A 19616-nucleotide genomic window follows, 5' to 3' on the forward strand; every position below is an offset into this window, starting at 1 on the left:
AAGAACCAAATATTACATTCATTCTTAAAGAATTATACTATGACCAAAAATCATTCTTAAAGAATACGATTAACAATGGTTAAAAATTACATTTATTTTTAACAAATAAAACTAAAAATGTTTAAAAAAATTGAAATCTAAATAAATAATAATACATTATGAAAAAATATCGTTACTAAGAATCACTTTTATTTTTGTGGTCCACTCTTCAAGTCTTTGTTTCAATTCGACATTCCCTTTATCAAGAATCACTTTCAGTTATGCATTCTATTCGATGACCATCTTCTTCTTATTCAAAAAATACTTTCTTGGAACAATGTCATACACAAAAAGTTCTTCCACCTAAAAATACATCAAAAAAATATTGTTTGAACTAAAATACATTAAAAAAATAAATTTTAATACAAGACAAATTCATCGTGAATCAGTATAATACAATTTGATCAAGATGATCCCTAATCTTCTAAATGCACAATTGGAACTTGATGCTCCATAAGAATGATCTAAATGCTCAAGTCATATTTAAAAATCGCCACCTTGACTTGAATATTATCTGAACTCCTCCACAAACCAAGAACGTCAACTCCCATCATGCGATCTTGCCACATAGGGACTTAACACCTTTGAACGTCAACCAAGTCCAAACAAAGATTGAACTTCTCTATGGGTAATGACTTTGTCAACATGTCTGCTGGATTCACCTTGGTACCAATCTTTAGTATAGAAAACTTGTCTTCTTCCAAAATGTTACGAATAAAATTTAACCTGACATCAATGTGCTTTGTCTTCTTATGATACATAGGATTCTTTTACAGACTCAAGTCACTCTAACTATCATAATACAATACATGCTTCTCCCACATTCAGACCAAAACTCTAAATGAGTCCATGAGACCATATCTCTTCCTCTATTCCTTCTATCATACACACGTACTTCGATTCATTTGTAGACAAGGCAATGATATCTTTTAATATTGACTTCCAAATGATAAAACATTTGAATAGAGTGAACATGTCAATGATCTTAATTTCACCAGATCAATGTATCATAAATCTATAAAACATATCACCGAAGGTTGTGTACGATCACGGCTTTGCCTTGCCCTGATCATCAAAAGTACCTGAAACATAACCTTAAATCGCAATCCAAAGCTTAGTGAGTTACCCCCAAAGTACCACACACAACCATACAAATAACAGCATGCATACATGAGCCTATAGCCTGACTGTTCCGTTGTACTGGGCCTATAACCTATTTGGACCGCTCTCCGAGCCTTCAGCATGACTGGACCGCCGCGCCTATAGCCTATCTGGATCGCTTTCCGGGCCTTCGGCCTGACTGGACTTCCTCACAGGCCTTCAGTCTATCCGGACCGCCCTGGGTATCTTGGCCTTCAGCACAAAGCAGGACCGCCTCAACCCAATAGCCAATAACACATCAACATATATCATAACAATCAATACCTAGAAAATACAGGTAGTCCTACAGATCTACTAGTCTAACAAATATCCAGTAATACAAGTAATCATACAGTTCTACCAGTCTAACGTGTATCAGTAATCATCAGGTAATCATACAGATCTACTGCATACTCAACATAACATCTACCAATATACTAGGATATCAAATCCAGCTGGACAACCTTAGTGCCTTCGACCCACAAGTACACTGAGGAAAACTCACCTTCCCGTTTGAAAAGATCGCTGAACAGGACACTACTTTGAATATCTGCTCTATCGGTCACCTATTCATCAAATAGTGACCATTCTCAATTACAACTCAAATACCGAAAATACCCTTAGGTCAAACCCTGATCAAAGTCAAAATCAATCCACACTCAAAAGTCCCATAATCGAATAGTCATGTCGTGACCCCTAATGGTCACGTAGTGACTTAATAAATCAAAACAGTCGAGGAATACCATCGTCACGTTGTGAAACCCCTTGTGCTCACATCATGAGAACGCTATGATCGGAAGTTCTTAATGAAACTCTTAATACCTTTTTGGCCAAGCAACCAAATCCTCCATAGTGTCTTATTTACTCCAGAACATCATAAAAATTGTGGTTTTTTGGACATGCATTTCCAATGCATGTCCCAAACACTAACTAGGGCAGAAAAGAAGGAAATGACACCAAATATCATGCAAGAGTCTTAAGACTCAATCATATTCCAGATCTAGTAGCTATACTACTCAAGGGACACTAGAGATCCATAAAGTTGGAAACTTTATGGATTTCAACCACTACATCATCTTGTATATGAAAGATTAAGCATAAAAACCTAGATCTAAGCTTATGGACTCATAAAGCAATGAACTTGATATTCATAAAAGGTCCAGAAGGTGTGCAAATGCTTGATGGCGAGACTTAAATGCATAAATGATGGACTAGATGCTCTTCCTCTCCTTCTCCTTGGCTAAAATCACCACAAATAAGCTCAAGATCAAATATAGATGCTAGGGTTTCAAAGGGGAGTGCAATGAGGTGATGGAGGCTGAGGGTAGGCTAACCCTAGCCCTCACTTTCCTTTAAATACGGAAATAAAACCCCTAAAATTAGGCTTTCCTCACAGGAACGTATCACACCGTGAGCCATTATGTTCTCACATCATGAGCCCAAAGGCGATGTGTGATCGCATTAATCTGCTCACGACGTGACATACTTCTCTCACTTCGTGAGTAGGGCAAAACCTTTGAATTTTGAAATTGACAATTGCTCACCTAAACTGAATGTTACAACTGCTTCAAACCATATATTGATTTCTTCAAAAAAAACATTCATGTCCTTAGAATCAAGGAACCTTTCTGTTTGGGACTTGTAAATCCTTTCCTCTAAATTTCCATGAAGAAATGCAGTTTTCACATAAAATTGTTTAAGCTCTAGATCAAGTGCACTCATAATGGCCAAATAAACCCGAATTGTACTATGATTCATGAATGGTGAGAACACCTTATGATAATTCATTATTTCTTTCTGAGAGAACCCCTTTTCTACCGACCTCGCTTTGAACCTAGTTGATTGAACTCCTATAATTTACTTCTTTTTCTTAAAGATCCATTTGCATACCACTGGTTTATTCCCTTTCGTAATGGAACAAGATCCTATATTTCATTCTTTTCCAACAATTGCATTTTTTAGTCATTTCCATCAACCATTTAGTTGCTTCCTTACTTTCCATAACCTCTTTGTAATATTGAGGCTCTTCAGTGTCAATGTCTTTTCTAGTTTCTAAGGAGAATATAATGAAATCAATGTCACATGAATTGACACATCCCACATATCTATTAGGATTCGAATAAGCCTCTTTAATCTTCTCATTGTTATAGTTTCTGACTCATCTTTCCTTTGGCCTCAACATCACCAGACACAAACACTGTGGGTTGTTCTTGGTTTTTATCTTGTCTTGTGTGTTTATATCCAACTTGTTTTTCTTCATTTATCACAAATTTATCTGGAGTTTGAGTTGCAAGGTCCACCTTCAAGTTATCACCCTGATCTTTATTCCTTGCGAGGCGTTTTTCACATTCTCTCTGCTTACCCATGGCAGATTCATCAAAGGTCACATCTCTGCTTATGATAACATTTGGAGTTCTTCCTTCTTTTATACACTATAGTCGATAACTATTTACTCTAGTCGCATATCCTTAAACCAAAATAGTTAGAGGGTTTCCCAGACCACACCTCTTGAGGAGTCTTAAATTCTATTGCATTTGATGGTGATCTGTTCACCTAATAGCAAGTAGTGTTAACCGTTTCTGCCAAGAATTTCTTTGATAAATCAACAAATATTTGCATACATCTTACACACTGTATTAGTGTTTAGTTCATCTGTTCTGACACTCCATTTTTATATGGTGTGTGTCGTACAGTGTGTTGGCTCACTATACGTTCTTTTTGGTAGTGTTATAAATGGTGTATTGCAGAATTGCAACCCATTCCCAGTCCTCTTTTCAACCATAGTCTTTCACTCCTTGAATTTACCAAAAACTTCATGTTTTGTATTCAGAAAATATAACCATACCTTCCTTGAATAATCAACAATGAAAGTCACAAAGTATGAGCATCCACCATGAGAATTCACTGGAGATGTACCCCAGAAATCTGAGTGAACATTATCAAGGTTGTTTTTGATTATGTGTTAATCGGTACCGAACTTCACTTCATGTTGCTTCCCCTTGATGCAAACTTCATAAAATTCTATCTTTCCAGTAGCCTTTCCACCGGCCAAAAATTCCATGTTTATTAAGAAAATATATTCCTTTCTCATGCATGTGACCCAACCTATCATGCCACAACTCTATCTTGCCGTCACATTGATCCAATGATTGGGATGTCGCCACCGTTGCTCTAACAGAACTGTCTTCCATGAAATAGATCATATGTTTCATTTTTCCCTTTATAACTACAACAACACCTTTTGAGACCTTTACCCAGTCATCCTCACCAGAGTACTTTAGTTCACTCCTAGCCAATGTTCCAAGAGAAATCATGTTCTTCATAAGATCTGAAACATACCAGCAATCTAATTTCCTAACCATGTCATCGTGCATCTTGATCTGCAAAATGCCATTAGCATTGATATTATGCATCCCATCATCACCCATCTGGACTATGACATTCCACTTTTTAAAGGAGTCGAACTAGTCACGATTATACGTCATGTAATAAGATGCTCCTGATTCGAAGATCCAAGCATCTGTAGAACTAGTTGTACATACAATCAGTACAACATCCTCATCCCCTTCATTAAAACTCTCTTGAACCATAACAATAGTGTTACTGCTGCTTCATTCAATCATGAACTTTTCATTCTTCATATGTGGACCGTTTCTTTTAAAATGCCCTTTCTCCCTGCAGATAGAACATTTAAGCTTATATGAACCCTTAGACTTTGATTTTGAATGTAACCTTCCTCTATTCCCCAGTTCTATCTTCTGTTCTTCCTCTCTTTACGAACAAAATGAGGTAGGCACTTCTTCACAAACTGTAACTTTTCTTTTTAGTTACTCGGACATCAAAGAATCTTTCACATCATTCACAGTAATTGTTTTACTTCCATATAACATGGTATCAACGGAATTCTCATAAGAGTTCAGAAGAGAACATAAGAGAATGAACATCTGTTCTTCATCTTGAATCTTCACATTAAGACCTTACAAATCCAAGATAATGCGATTGGAGTTATCTAGATGATCCTTCACTAAGGTACTTTTAGACATTTTAAGAGTATACAAACGTTGCTTTTGATACACCTATTCGTCAGATAACTTTTTTGATATTTTTCACATAATTTCTCCCAAAGCCCTTCAACACTGTTTGATCCATGACCTCTGTAATGACATAAATTTCCTTTCATCAGCGACATTATCTATCGTTACTTGCATAACTATTTTTGCAAATGAGTTTAGTTTTATGATACTAAAATGGAATAAATTAAATTAAAATGGTGTTATTTAATATCTAAAAAAATAACTAATATTTATGTGGAATATAATTTAATTAAACTAATTTTAGGGTATTTGGGGTAATTATCGGTCATTAAAAAGTGTAAATGAAATAGAGGGGCCAAAGTGCCAATAAAGTAAACTCAATATGTCACTTATTTAGGGTTAGGATTTATTGGGTGCGAAGTTAAAAATATGAAGATTCAATTTTCAGAATTGCATTAAAACCCCCCTATATGCTACAATCAACTTGATTAAGCGGTTTAAAAGATTTTGTGTGTTTCTCTTTTGTCTATTACGTGCGATCAAGGGTCGATCCAAATCCAATAGTTCTTGGGCTATTGTTGTTGCTTCGTGATCAATCAAAAGAAAAAATTACAACGTGTGTGTGGGTCGATCGAAATCCAATGGTTCTTGGGATATTCTTCTAAAAACACTCACATATGTATTAGTATGGGTGCCTAATAATTTGGTTGGAATTGTGGTGTCATTAGCTTTCTCTTTGCTGTCATTGATAATAATTTCTTTCATTTCTTTTCTTGTAATTCTTAGAAAGGGTTATGTTTGGACCATCCATAAGGTTCCTAAAACAGCCCATATGTGTTTTGTTATCTGGCTTAATAAGTGGTTGTATTGCTTGTCAAAAGATATGCCTAACATCTAGATTGAAGACCATATTATGCCTTGATGTTTTGCCATATAGTTTTCTACCCTAAACCCATAAACTAAGGGCTGAAATATTAAGAATTAGTGACACTCAATTCAATTCTAAATTTCACTCTAGAGTCACCTTATCATGTGTCTTAATTTGGAGTTCAATGAGCTTTAGATTGGTGGGTATAAGATTAGGTTTTTTTGGTATATTGGAAGCATATTATTCACTTCCATATTAAGCCTTAAGCCTAGAAGCTTATGGTGTTGTTTGTCAAGAATAGAAATCTGGACAAAATTGCTGATCTATCTTGCAAGGGCTATAGATGCCATCCTGAACCAAATTTAACAAAAATATTAATGTAACAAAGTTGTAAGAAATCGAGTCTAGTTTCCAGCGACTCTGATATCAACCCATTTGGAGTTGTAGGTTCTGTTTTATGATAATAAAACTGAACAGAGGTCGAGAGGGGAAACTATAAAAAATATATAATTTAATAAGTATTAAAGTGGTGTTTTAAAACATGGACTTTATTTGATAATTTTTTTGGTATGTGTGGTTTTTAGATGAGACCTTGACAACTTCGAGTAAGTTCAATGCTTGGAGTAGAAGGAGAGTTTCATCAAGGCAAAAGGTGTGTTAATAATTTAACTCACTAAGGTGCATAGTCAAAACATGCACTTCATAGATGGTGATTTGATTAATATTAGGATGTATTTTTATTACATGTGCTTGAAAACGATGTGCTATTTGGTGCTGTTACTATATGATTTGTTAAGATATTTGCCATCTTAGTAATTAATTGACATGTTGATTGTACTTTGATAAATTGGATGTATATGGCATGCTAGAATAAGTTTCTTAGATGAATATAGTATTACTATGCTTTGATGTTTTTGATGATGAATATAATGCATGTTTGAGTAATTGTTTAGATGGTATGAGTTGCATGCTTTAATTGATGTATAGATGATATTGCGAGGTATGCACAGTGGGTTTGGGTAGTTTGATGAACTTTTCCTAAAACCTTATCCAGATTATTGAGGATGCCTAATAGGTTAAAAGAGTACATATAGGAAGGGCTTAAGCCATAGAGGTTGCAAGTTGACGGTTCTTCTAGATGGTCGTGTGACACATGGTTTGAGAACACTTTGATGTTTGTAGACTGGAGTGATGTGGGTCCCTCGTTTGTGGCCAGATCAAGTATCGTGTGGGAGTCAGGAGGTATTGCGGTAGAATTGACACCGATTGTACCGATTCCTGAACGACACCACAAATTAATGGTATTTCACAAAGTCGGAGTAGCGAAATTGGAGTAATAGGGTTGGTGTTTTGGGTGGAAGTCATGAGCCACTTGAAGCATTTGACTGGCTGAGTACATGAGTAGTCAACATTGTAATTCTATTTGGTTAGATAGCATTAAGAGACACCTTATCATATTATGGTTGATCATATATAACAAAAGGTTGGTTATATAATAAAAGGTTAAATATATAATGAACTGTTTGTTATATATTAAAAATTTGGGTATATATGAAATGTGATTGTTTATATGTTATGCGGTTGATCATATATGTTATGTGGTAGAATTACAATTGAACATATATGTATCTATGTGGTTGAACATCCGATTGTATGATTATGATATGTGATTGTTTGCTAAGTGGTATTTGTTTATAATTTTCATCCTTTATCGTAATATGAATGTTTAAACAATCTGGGGTTTGAATTTGTTGTGTGCAACCTTTATGAACTCACTGAGCAGGGGATTTCACTTTTTTTTTTCTCTTTTTTTATGGGATATGTTTGGTGCAGGCAACATAGGAGATTTGCTTGGTGAGAATGGTTACTTTTGGGGTAGTTTAGATGGGTTTGATGATACCACTTTGGATATTTCTATATTTTACCTTTTTAATATTTATCTTTGTTATGCTCTAAACGGTTTGAAACTATGTTTTTGGTTATGAAGTAACATCGTGGTTTTGAAAATGTTTTGAAATAAATAACTATGTCTTGAGCTAACGTATTCTGTTAAAAAGTGTTTTAAATAAAATTTTATGGTAAAAATCACGACGTCATAACCTCTCTTGGTACTTCGCAGGTCATAACGTAACTGTACATAATGGTATTGTGTCTTTTGGAAGTTTCACTTCTATGCAGTCACACATCATTGTTAAACGAAGAGTGCCCTCATCTTCACCTTCCACAAAGTGAAGTCATATGAACCATTAAATTTATCCAGAGCAAACTTGTGGGTCGACATATTAAATCAATAGAACACAAACCGCAACTCTTATACTACTTGTTAGGAAGTAAACTGAAGAATGCATGAAACCACACACACACACAAAGACACAATATTTATGTGGTTCGGTCAAGGTGACATACATCCATGAGCAGGAGGGGAGCATTCTTATTCACAAGTTATGATACGAATATTATAAGTATAATTTCATAGAGATTCCCTACTCACTAGAATTACATATACTAACAAATGAATAGCTAGAATCCCTTTTTATAGACTAGGTTTCAGACCTAAAACCCTAATGGGACAAGCCTATTATTCTGTACGCCCATGAAATTTGTCAACCAATCATAATCTGTCATGCAGTTGCTTGTAGAACCTTTATCCTTGAGATACAATACATGCACATCATCTATACACGTGATGGATCATCATGAGCCATGATGGTGCATGATGAACCACCATGGTGCATAATGATAGAGCATCATGACATTTGGATCATTCACCTTGAGCATCTTCATATTTCAAGCACCCTTGGACTACCTTGATTATCCTAGCATACCTCACAACTTAAGTAGCGCATCAAGAGCCACAATGGTGCACCATGGGAATGTGTGGTGCATCATGACCCTAATGACGCATCATGATGCTCAAGTGGTGTATCATGATCATTAAGGGAAAATCATTGCTTCAACAACACATCATTAGCACATCAACACTTCGGAGCACATCAGAGCACTCAATAGTAGCACACCTTCATTATAAGCGGCGCACTTTGTCCCAAAGGTGGCGCGTCCTCCTTTAAATGGAACATCTCCCTTTTTGGCGCATAAGATGATGCGTTATTCCCCTTTTAGATGCTCTAGTCTAATTCTAAATGCTCTAGTATGATCCATGATGCTCACACATGCTTCCAAATGCTTAATTGAAACTTGATGCTGCATAAGAATGATCCAATACGCAAGTCATGTTTAAAAGTTGAGTCTTAGTTAAATATTAAATAAGAAACATTTCATGAGTGGAGTCAATCTGTGGCCTTTGAGGTTCCGTTTAGACCCCTCGAGGGATGTTTCATCTATTCCATGTAACGCATAATGATTCAGATTGGGATGGGTTGAACTCCGTTGCATGAGATTCATCAAAAGTCGGGTACTCCACTAGTGATATTTGATACTTAGAGAACTTCAATGTGTTTCATAGAAGATCACAAACTTTATTATAAATAGAGTTATTAATTTTATTTTCTTGTTTATGTGTGCTTATTCATGAAGAGTCAATATATGGAGAAAAAAATAAACAATATAAAATTTTAGAAAAGAGAAAAAATAGTTGTTGAAAAAAGTGAAAAATGAGAAAATAATGCAACAAAAAAGAGTGGAATAAATAAATAGTTATCTTTAGGATTATATATATATATATATATATATATATATATATATATATATATATATAGTTGGTGTGCAATATATATACTACCTAGTTAACCAGATCATTACACAAATATATGCTTGAGTGATGCTATGTTGGAGTAATGTTGAGATACAGTTGATATTTTGGCAAGAATATATATTTTATGTAAGATCTTATTAAATTGAGCTATGAATGGATATATTTAATGATAAATGGTACTTAATATATTTTGAATAGATTACATGCAGATAAATTCATAGCTGATAAGAATAAGAAGTTGAATGGAGCTGATAGGGGACCAAAGAGAAGATAAAGCCTAAATCCAACATACACAACACATCTATAAGGTTACTCGTGACACATAAAGGCTGAAAAATAAATACAAACACAAACACTTAATAGGACGCAATGCGTCCAAAGATCATATGTAATGTGTAACTGTCGAAATCGGAATCTATAAATACATACTCTCCTCAACCCTAAACAATATGCCAACTTGTGCAATAAGTAAGATACATTTTTTTGAAAACTAGAAACTTTATGGAGACTAAATAACAACATTGAAGCATTTATTTTTAAAGATCAAGATTTGGAATCATTATATCGACATTCAGTTTGCTTTATTACAATGTTTAGCAATTCATTTATGATTGTTCTTTGTTTTCTTGACTTGATTATGGGTTAACCCCATACACTTTTACTTAGATGTAGATGAACCTCTTTAAATTATGGTTTAATTTATGGTTTGGATTTATTAGTTGTATGATTTATTGTGTTGGCTTGTTTAAAGATCCTTATGTGTTAAAGTTCTTATTTTTATTCATCTATTGTTTAATATATAGTTTAGTTGAGCAATCTGATTATATGTATTTAAATCATATACTTTATGACTAATAATATGGTATGCCTAGTGATTGACCGAGTCCTAGGTTTAGGTGATAAATTAATAATCTTTCATGTGTAAGATTGCATTAGATGGCCATTATGGATAACTAATTATTTATCACGACTAGTGAGATAAATTAATAAAATAAGTCTTGAACAATACAAACCAAATACTGATTAATTGGATTATAAATTAAATGATCATTATGATAAATCTCTTATTTAGTCATTATGATCAGTTAATCAGACCAAGATAAATAATTAATATAGGAACTGATGAACAACGGATTTAATCTATTACACTTATAGGAAATCAATCATAATTGAGGGATGGGGGAATTTGAGTCTATTACACTTAAACTCTGTTTTTATTTTTATTTTTTAAAAAAAACCTTATTTATTTTCTATTTCATAGTTTGATTAATATTTTTAGTATTCTGAACATAAATCATACATGGTCCCTAACTGTTCAAGAACTCGATCTTACCATAACTATACTGTCATTTGATTGAGTACACTTGCTCAGTTGTATGTTTGTAGTTCGTATGAATCGAGTAAACAAAATGAAATCAGAGTATGAGTTGAATCTAGAAAAAAGTTGTAAATATAACATGTCTGGCTCAATTGATGCTTTTGAAAGATACAAGAGTATGGTAGAGTAAAGAACATGAAGTGCCAATAGTTACTCTATCCCTATTTATAAGAATATCAGAAGTAAGCAAAAAGTACATAAGGGTTAAAACCTGAACGCTTCGACATATAAGAGTGCCCTTATGAAATACATACAATGAAGCATCATTACAGACTTCGACACTAAAACAAGACATAAGTTACTGCGACACCTCACAACATATTTTCGACCTCTACATTCTCCCACTTTGTGAGAAGTGTCGACTCCTAAGTCTTTAGCATCTCCGTAGCTTGATGAAGTACTTTGCAAATCTCTGTATACCACACAATCATCTTTCGAACCTCAGATATGTCACCAACTATGTTCCTTTTGCAGTTATTAAGACGAACCAGAAGATTCGTGTACTAGGAATTTGTGTATCTTTCAACATCTTCTACCTTGAACAGAAACTTGGTAATCTTCTGATTTTTGTTTTTCCCAAAAAAAATAACTCCCAGTGGCTTGACGCATATTTCACCATCTTCAAAGTCTTTTAAGCTGCCTTGACCTTTAAGCAATGATTATGGCACAGTCACTTGTCTTCCCATTGCTAAAGCGAGTTCGACATCAGTTAAGGCTAGACAATCATAGTAATTGTCTATGAACAACTTAATGTGTGCAAACCCAATCAAAAAATCTTCTTTTCTGGTCATTTGAAGCTTCTAAACATCAACACTTCTCAAGATATTCGAAACATTAATGAGATCATTGAGATTCATCAAAGGAAAATATGCAACTGAGAAGTCGCAAGCCACATTGTTAGCACGAACCACATAAGAGCGGAAGTTCTACAACAAACCTTCAAATAACATGTCCTTTGAAATGTTCAGCACTTTCACAATCTTTACCAGGGACCAAACTTCCTCTTCTTTCTTCCAAGAACAACATAACATCTTAACTTCAACTTCTTGTACTCCTCCTTATCTTCAAACTTGTCTACGAGCTGATATTGAGAATAAATAAACATCATATGACTAATAGGGAAATCTAGCTGGTTGAAATCCAAATTCTCTATATCATAGATCTTCTTTGGTATCTTCTCAAAATCATACATGTTCCTAAGTGAAACAATATGTTCAATTGTTTCATAACAGTATTGCTTGTTTGGATCTCCTTTTGCAAGACCTAGAGTCTCACCCTGTCTTTTCCTCATGATACTGTTGATTTTTCATTGTTTTTCCATCACCTTTACGATATTCTTCTTATTTTCTTCTTCTGATAACTCCTTCATAATGCCCTTCCTTCGATCACCTTTAGCTTGATTCGAAGGTGGTGGTTTAGTACTCGAACCCCCAACAGTCAAACCAATGACTATGCCTTTTGTCAATGGCTTTGAAATGACTGTAGTTGAGGTTGTTGACATTGAAGTTGGAAGAGATGTTGGAATTTGCATACTCATCACCTTCCCAACAACCTTTCCTTGAGAAGTATCATTCGATGAACCAGAACCAACACCCTATGAAAAACCCGAGCCAACCCCATTTTCTCCCCCTTGCATCCCTGTTTTAATAGGTGGGGCATATGTTGGCATCAATTTCACCATTTGCAGAAGAGGAGCAAGTTCTAATTTGTGATTATTCTTTAAGGTAGAAAACGTCTTCGAAAGAGACTCCCGAGAAACCGAAGATGAAAGAGAAACATAAGCTTCGAAAGTGATTCCTTCAAGCTCCCCAAAAACTCTTCCAGCTTAGCAAACACCTTGGAATCATACTCTGTCTTCGAATCAACCTTAGTGATGAGAGAATTGTAGAACTCAACAACCTTCGTAACTGCATAAATAATTACATCAACCTTAGAATGAAGGGTTGAGTAATTCTGATCAAGTTTAGCAATCTCCTTCGACATTGCGGTTTTGATTGCCTCAACTTGGAGATTTACAGCCTTCTCAACTTTCTGAACCTCTTCGACAAATAAAAGATGACATTCTTTAGCAACGACCCTTAGTTCCTTAACCTCAGATTGAAAATTATCAGCATGACGCTTCAAACGTGCTTCATGTTGCGATTCAATCTGCTCCATTACCGTTCGCAACCGATTTTCTTGGGCTTTCAATAAAACATCAACTTCGATCCTAGAAACGACATTTCGACTCTGAGAGTTAGCCTGAAGTTGTAGTAATGAATTCAACTTTCGATCAATGTTTTAAAAACCAGATTTTTAGTTGAACCGGTATGGTGACCGGTTTAACCGGTTCGACCGCCGGGTGAACCGGTTTCTATAGTTTTTATGTTTTTTTTTCTATTTTCCTACATATACATACATATATAAAGTATGAATTTGATATTAACAAGTTCAAACATAAAAAATACACATAAAAATACGTTGTAGATGAATCCAAATACATTAAAATAACACATAACCATAAGTTTTAGTGTTTTACATCAATCCATATACGTCAAAAAGAAAATAAAGTATAATACCGAAACGAAATATAGTTTTAGATGAATACAAACACATCAAAAAACTTAATAACATTTACCATATGTTTTTATTTAGAGAAAACTAAATAAATTTGAAAAAAATCACCAAAGTTTATTATGTAAATGATTTTTTTTCATGTGTTTTATTCGGTTTAACCGGTTCAACCGGTTTATTTTGACCAGTTCAACCGAGTTTTTCTAAAAACCGACCGGTTCAATCTGGTTCGCAAATCAATGTAAAACTGGTGATAGTTGAACCGCTCTTTCTCCCGGTTCCCGGTCCAACCGGTTCGACCAGCCGGTTCAAACCGGTTTTTCAAACATTGCTTTCGATTCAAGATCTTGAACTGCTTTCCTGACATAAGCATATGACTAGGAAAGTTATCCTCCTCAGGATCAAATTGGATATCAGCAAAAGATACCATTACGTCATCATCACCTTGATCGACCTCTGGAGTAGACTTTGCACCTTCGGTTGATTGAGAAGAGAAAAGAGAAGTAATAAGTTGATTTAGAATGTTGTGATAAGTGGGTGAAGTAGTGGAAGATGATAACGAAGTGGGTGTAGGTGTAAAAAAATGGTGGTAAGGAAGTAGAAATGTCGATAATGGTTGTTTCGATTATGGATGAAAGAGCAATGGAAACTGGAACAGATGAAGTTAAAACATTCAAAGTACCTTGGGCTTCATGAGTCGACATCCCATCACCCATGTTGACATTTGTGTCCATATTAGATATGTTCACAGGGATGTCTGAAGTTCGAACCTCCTCCGAAACGGATTCAGCAATCGAGACTTCGGGTGGTATGACACTGGTCTGCTCAGGGATGGATTGAGTTGAATGATCACAGAGCCACTAAGACTTCCAGTTGCCTTAAAAGTTGACTTGACTGGAGAGTCCCTTTGAGTTGAATCGAAGCCAATGTTATCATATCGAATTGGAGACTGATCATCATCATCTTCGAAATCTGTTTCAACCACAACCTCATCAAGATGATATTGTATTTTCTTCTTCTTCTTAATCTTCTTTACCATGGCATGAGCTCTTCATTTCTTGGAAGTAGGAGAAACTGGAGCAGGAATTTCGCGAATTACCATACCCTTTCGACTTAACTGTGGTTTGTGCATCCTCTTTGATTTGGAAACAAATACCTCCTTAGGTGATGAAATAGGCTTCTCAGGAATGTCTTCAATAATAAGCCTCCTTTTAGGTGAATGTCGAGGTCTATGGAATGGATTCTTCGTTCTTTTTAAAGCACTAGTTTTTCATGGCACCACTTCCTTTTGAACATCCTGAACAATAGGTTCTTGAACAGGCTTCGTTACCTCCTTCTCAATTGTCTCAAGAACAGATTTAGGGTTTTCAACTGTTGAGGATTTCTTGGAGCTTTTGCCATGTTTTGAAGTTCCTTCAATTCCTTTTGGTAACAACACCCTTATTTCTACAGCAGGGTTGATTGTGGTAAGATAAGCCACTAGAAGAGGGTTCGTCGGATCCACTTTTCGAAGCATAGCATCTGGAATCCTCACAACATTAGGAAAGATCTCCGAGTCATCTTCAACATTCTTTGGATATTGATAAATTCCAAACTCAGCTTTTGGAACATCAACTGGAACCAGAATCCCATCCTTCTCATACACTTGTTGCAAAATCAGACTCCAATATCTACCACACGAAACACCATTGGCAACATTGGTGTGTGAGATACTTGCACCAAATTCCTCCCACAGTTGAGTAGCATAATCAACAGTCATATCATAATATAGTCCAACAATCATAGCATAAACTTCAAGTTTAGCATTATCAAGACCAACGCTTCGACTCGTCAAGCATCTAAGAAATATCCCAAACAAAAAGTTCCACATACACGGTAAAGAAGATTTTTTAAACTGACTGATTTTGGTGAGTGGGGGTTGGTGACCCATTTTATTGAACATGTGAACCACCTGTTCATTCGTAACCTCATAGAAAGGTCCAACATTTAGAATATTCAAGATTTGAGAGAACTGTTTCTTCGTGAGCTTATACTTCTTGTCGTTGGTTAACTGTAATGTGACCAGTTTTGAAGTTTTGTTGAACAAAATTGTAGAACCAGCCAATGATAACCATGTCATCGGAACCGAGAAAGAAGCAGTCATCACTGTGGAAAGAACTGAATGATTGAGAGAAACAATCAACATCTGCAGTTCTTCTGGGTATTTCGAAACTTCTGGTTGAACCCTATAATTGGAACTCTGGATCTTCAAGAGAGGTTGAGATGTAGCATCATCAGTGGTTTGAGAAGGATCAACATGAACATTGGTTTCCACCATTGTTAGGGTTTGAAGGTTTGAGAGAAAAGATAAGTATAAGGAAAGAGAATTTGGGGAAAATCTTCAAGCAGGATACGTAAAGTTTGAATTGGTGATCCCCAAAATCCTTTTATACTTAGTACATAGTTTGAATTTGAAGCGGTTATCAATAAAATCATGCCACGTGTATCCTTGAAAAATGGGCCTGTAGCCGTAAAAATCGCCATGTCTGAAAAGTAATGAGCACTTTTTCCTGGAAAACCATGAAGTAACTAAACCGTCACATCAATTATTCATTTCACTTGCCCCAAGAGGATATGAACTGTCACTGAACCTTCGTTTCGAGGTAGGCCTCATTTGCTTTTGGGATGAGAAACGAAATCATAGCCAAACCTTTGAAATCTAGGTTTGAGTTGGTAGTACCCAAGACCTCAAGGATTTCTTGTGCAAATGTGTACCAAAGAGTGAGATGAGAGCAAATAAAAAAAAACTTTGTTTTGTGATGTCAATTAAAGAATTGACATAAAAAAAGTAAGACCCCAGGCAAAGATCGCTTCGTTCTACATCAAGAGAGACGTCGAACAACTTGTGTGGTATCCCGTGAGGTACAATCGAATATTCATAAAGGAATATCGAAGGGCTTCTTTTAGATAGGCTTCGAAGGTAGGCACAATTTTGTTCATTACCACAACTTAACATATGTAACGCCCGTGTTTCTAGGCTAGGCATTAATGATGATGTAATAGTCCAGGTTAACCTTTGTAACCCGTTTTGAAATAATAAAATTGTATTATTTGATTATTATGTGTTTTATGCTTAATTGTTGTGATTTGATAAATTAGAGATAAAAATAAGCATTAAAATAAAATATTAGATAAACCCAATATCTATGAAGGAAGTTGTAGTGGTCGTGACAAGGATTCCGGACATATAAAGAATGCCGAAATCCGAGTTATAACGAAGAAGTTATGACCTGTCGAAGTTTCGCGACAGAACCGGTACGACACTGCGTGACGTAAATAGTGAATTTACGATAGAACGATTTTTAGCCTTAGTGATCTAAACGAAATTCATAGAGTTCGTTAAACCGAGAGCGTGCATAAAAAGAGCGCACAAATCTGACTTCGTATGAGGAAGTTATGATTTTTCTAAGTTTCAACTTAGCAGTATGCATCCCAAAACTCGAAATTTAGATCGAGTGATTTTTAGCCGAAAAAATCTAAACGAGAATCGAAGATCTCGTCGATATTAGTGCAACGGTAAAAAGACAAACGAAAACGGACGTCGGATGAAGAAGTTCTGAATTTTTAACGGACTTTTCCTGTCCCGACTTGTTAAAAATATAACTTTAAAAATAAAGTCAAAATTAGCCGACGGAGTCTAAATGAAAGTTGTAGAGCAGAGTCTCACCTACGTGTGGATATAAATAACGTCAAAAAGGGAGCTCGTATGCGAAATATACGAATTTTAGAAGTTTGGAAATTCGGAGTACACCCAGCGTAAGGGAGTACGCCCAGCTTACTCGTGTTCATGGTCTGAGTTAGGCCACGTAGCCTACTCCATCGCATGGTCGACGTGTGTACGTAGCTCCGATGCGTCCGAGATGATCCACCCGTACGCCCAACATACTGAGCCGCAACACAGTACGCCCACTGTACGAGGAGATTACGCCCAGCGTAACCCCGATGTTCAACCACTATAAATAGAACTCAAGGCTGACCGGTTTTTGTTTACTTTCTTTACGTCTCTCACCGTTATACTCTCTCCTAAATTGCAAGAAATACCCCGAAGCCAAGTGTATCGTCCTAGCACCCGAAGCAAGTTCCAGAGCCCCGAAGATCCCGAGAAAAAGCGTTTTCGAGCCGAAACTCTGCCCGCGTGAAGCCCGGTTTTCGTGAAAACATTCCGGTTTCATCAAAGAATATTATTTTTAGAGCCGAAGTACTGTCCAATCATCGTCTTAACAAGTGAGTGTGTAGTCACTTTCATCTTACACATAGATATGAAGTATTTTCTATAAAATACGTGCTATGTGTAATTATATTGTTTGTTTATTTGAGATGATGTTGAATAGATGTTTTATACAAGTTTTAAACTGTATATTTATTTTTATCTACAAATATGTTGGGTAAAACATGGGTAGATGAAATAGTTGATGTGTGTTAAAATGATGAGAGGCCTCGATGTTGTTGTTGTTGTTGTTGTTGTAGTCATCTAGCGGAGTATAGATGACGACCACAGACCTTTCTAGACAGTCCAGTGGAACACTAGCAGGTTCGCAACCTGTAGGTGTTGGTGAACTATATGTTTATTGGTGTACTCCATCCCCCTCATGGTTGCCTTATTTGACATAAATTGCTGAGGAATCCCTAAAGCAGTATTGTCACCCCGATGAAAATCCTTAGACTAGGTCCTTTATGATAGGTGTTTAGGGACGTAAAGTGAGGATAACGGGAATGGGTAATCAGGGTTATTGTTGGTTGATGAAATTAATAAATTTATTTTTGGTTGATGAATTTAATAAATTTATTATTATTTGTGGGTTGAAAACGCTATATGCTCACCAGGCTCCCAAGCCTGACCCACTCAACTTTTTATATTACAGGTAGTGGACTCAGAGCATAGTTTGGATGATGATGAGGAATTTTTGGATTATAGGCCAGTAGATGTAAATATTTGTTGTAAGGCTTATAATGTACTGTTTGTGCTTTTGGTCTGTATCGGAACATGACATCCCGAGGTTTTGATATATAATGAAAATACATATTTCTTTAAGAAATGTTTTGATAAATTTTTATCATGTTTTGTTTTGGGGACAAATTCCGCAACATCTTTTAAAAAGATTACTCTGATTTTATTTTAAAAGCATATATGAAATCGGTCTTTTATGGCCGAGAAATTTGGGGATGTCTTAGTTGGTATCAGAGCATTAGTTTAAGTGAACTAGGAATTTGTAGGATTTCTAGACTTAAACTTAGAATGCTAAGTGATGATTGTGAGATGAGTGTCTACCATATTTTAGACACGAGCACTAGTATATTTTAGGATAGATGCCTAAAATACTTTTATATGCTAAATGCTATATGTTTTCCATATATGCCATTATTTGTTCGGATCTATGGTCTGTTGCCGACCGGATTTGGAAACCTTATATGTTTAGGATTCTAAGCATACGACAACGATATAAGAACTAGCATGTAACGTTTCGGAGTGATAATGAAGATTTAAACGTCTATCATGAATAAAGACCTAAATTCGACTGATTTGGTGTATAGATCAAAATGGCAAGAACTCAAAGTGGATCTGGAAATGCAAATAGAAATCAGCAACCTCAACCCCAAGTGATGGAATAGGTGCCAATAGTAGAAGCTGCACCAGAACCGATCACAATGGCTGGAGTACAAGCCATGATTCAGACAATGATGGCTGAACAAAGGGAAGAAATGAGGCAAATATTGTTGAACAACAGGAGTGAACCTTCAATACCTGTTGAATAACCTAAATTAAATGACAGTCAGTCTGGGGAAGGAAATTACAGTAGATCTGTTGGTCAAACTGAACCGCTTGTGGTTAGGAGGAATAACCACGAGGATGAA

This window comes from Lactuca virosa, chromosome 2, assembly GCF_052849685.1.
Source record: "Lactuca virosa cultivar CGN04683 chromosome 2, Lactuca_virosa_CGN04683_v6, whole genome shotgun sequence".
Lineage (NCBI taxonomy): Eukaryota > Viridiplantae > Streptophyta > Magnoliopsida > Asterales > Asteraceae > Lactuca > Lactuca virosa.